Here is a 2,379-nt window from a genome sequence, read left to right on the forward strand (position 1 = left end):
AGTTTTACTCTGTCCTATATGGTCTCTATGAGTCAGAATTGGCTCAATGGCAGTGGGTTTGATTTTTCATTTATACTGCTTAGCAAGATGCATAATGAAGTTTTCTTTGTTGTAAATATCTTTGGATAATAGAATGTGAATGAATAGAATTTTAAAAGTAAGATGTGCTATATAAATGCTTTTGTTTGTTTAGAAAGAAATTAAAGCAAAAGAAAAAAAATGCAGATGTGCGGGTGTATTTAGATTTCTTTTTTTAATTTATGTAAACCTTTTAGTAAATATAGATTTCCAAAATGAGTGATGCAAAAAAAAAGGATAATTTTTAGCAAGAACTATCCAGTTTATATATATATGACTGAATAAAAATGACAAATTTTATTAGTGTAGGCCAATTGGTGCCCTCCTAAAAATATGGAAGGCCTTATGAATTTATGTGTCATCTTTATATAAGGGCCATGTTAATCTTCACTGTATCATTCTAATTTTAGTATATGTGGTGCCAAAACAAGCACAAAATACAGGTTTTCATAAAAAAAAAAAATGGGAAATTTCAGATATCAATCTCACATCCTAGGGGAAAAATATATATATATATATTTTTTACACTCTGCAAAGAATCTTAATCCTATCATGTTTCTATGAGGACTTCTTTTTATCATAATTTTTAAATAAAAAATGAATGAGTGTGCATTAGTGTACTCAAGTCCTCTTTAAATGCATCTAGAATACAAGTGCAGTCATCAGGCAATCAAGAAAATATGAAATGGAAAGAAGCAAATAGTGCAATATTATGAATGAATTGCAAGGTATGGGGAGGTTTACAGCACACTTCATAGCCATGTGATTACAAGGGTCATACTTCTTTTGTGGAAATGCAAGTCCATGAGAATGATTCTGGTACCAAGGAACAGAAATGCTGAAAGAGGATAGTGTACCAGGCAGGGAGAAACACTAAGGCAGGGCTTATACTTAATTCTGTTGTTGTTGTTGTTATGTGCCGTTAAGTCAGACCCGACTCACAGCGACCCCTCCTTGGGTTTCTGAGGCGGTATCACTACATAAGTAGATTGCCCAACCTTCCTTCCAAGGAGTGGCTGGTGGGTTTGAACCGCCAGCCTTCTGGTTAGCAGTCAAGTACCTAGGCACTATGCTACCAGAGTTAGAAAGTTTATAAGAAGCTGGAGCCCACCAAAACATATCTAGAATTTAGTGGCTTCCTAATTAGTACAAGACAATATTCATCAAGCAGTGAAAATACTGGAACTCTCCCTGTCCTCAGGCTGTTGTTAGGTGCTATTGAGTTGGTTCCAAGTTATGGGAGGCCTATGGACACAGAAAAAAACACTGCCTGGTCCTGCACCATCCTCACAATCACTGCAAAGTGCAAACCCATTGCTGCAGCCACTGTGTCAATCCATTTTATTGAGGCTCTTCTTTTTTGCATAACATCTTTTCCAGGGGCTGGTCAGTCCTGATAACATGTCCAAAGTATGTAAGATGAAGTCTCATCATTCTCTCTTCTAAGGAGCATTCTAGCTGTACATTCTTCTGGCAGTCCATGGTATATCTAATATTCTTTGCCAGCACCATAATTCAAAGGCATCAATTATTCTTTGGTCTTCATTATTCATTATCCAGGTTTCACAAGCATATGAGGCAATTGAAAATCTCATGGCTTGGGTCAGGAGCACCTTAGTCCTCAAAGTGACATCTTTGTTCTTTTACACTTTAGGGAGGTCTTTTGCAGCCGTTCTGCACAATGCAATACATCATTTGATTTTGACTGCAGCTTCCAGGGGCATTGATTGTGGATCCAAGTCAAATCAAATCCTGGGCAACTTCAATATTTTCTCTGCTTATTATGATGTTGCTTATTGGTCCAGTTTTAAAGATTTTTGTTTTCTTTGTATTTAGTTGTAATTGATAGCAAAGGCCATACTCTCCACTCACAAAATACCCTCACAAGACAGCTAAGGAGAAAGGAGTAAGCCACAGGGAACCACACCAGAACTTGAGACCAAAACCCACTGCCATCAAGTAAATTCTGACTCATAGTGACCCCCATGGAGTTTCCAAGGCTGTAAATATTTATTGTAGTAGATTGCCTCATCTTTCTCCCACAGAGAGGTTAGAGGGTTTGAACCACCAACCTTTGGTTAGCAACAAAATGTCTTAACCACAATGCCACCAGAGCTCACTAGAACTTGAAAGAAAGAGAAGAAATTAGAATTCCACTGATAGGGTATAAGCAGGAGAGCAGTCAATTGACAAGGCTCTCGAGGCTTCTCTGAGCTATTGGTTTCAAAGAACAGGCAAAAGTGTAGAAGAGGGGGATTTGGAAAGAGAAAAGGATGGAAAATACACACATTGGTAAAAAGG

General features: G+C 37.5%; 1 non-coding gene across 1 annotated transcript; it reads right to left on the reverse strand.

Annotated features, from left to right (window-relative positions):
* Positions 1 to 405: 405 nt before the first annotated feature.
* LOC122149891 lies at positions 406 to 512 on the reverse strand. Its single transcript, XR_006163383.1, has one exon. It is a non-coding gene; the product is annotated as a U6 spliceosomal RNA (small nuclear RNA).
* Between the last annotated feature and the right edge of the window lie 1,867 nt (positions 513 to 2,379).

The sequence above is a fragment of the Orycteropus afer genome, unplaced genomic scaffold, assembly GCF_000298275.1.
Source record: "Orycteropus afer afer isolate SDZICR_OR568_19922 unplaced genomic scaffold, OryAfe1.0 scaffold00058, whole genome shotgun sequence".
Taxonomy (NCBI): domain Eukaryota; kingdom Metazoa; phylum Chordata; class Mammalia; order Tubulidentata; family Orycteropodidae; genus Orycteropus; species Orycteropus afer.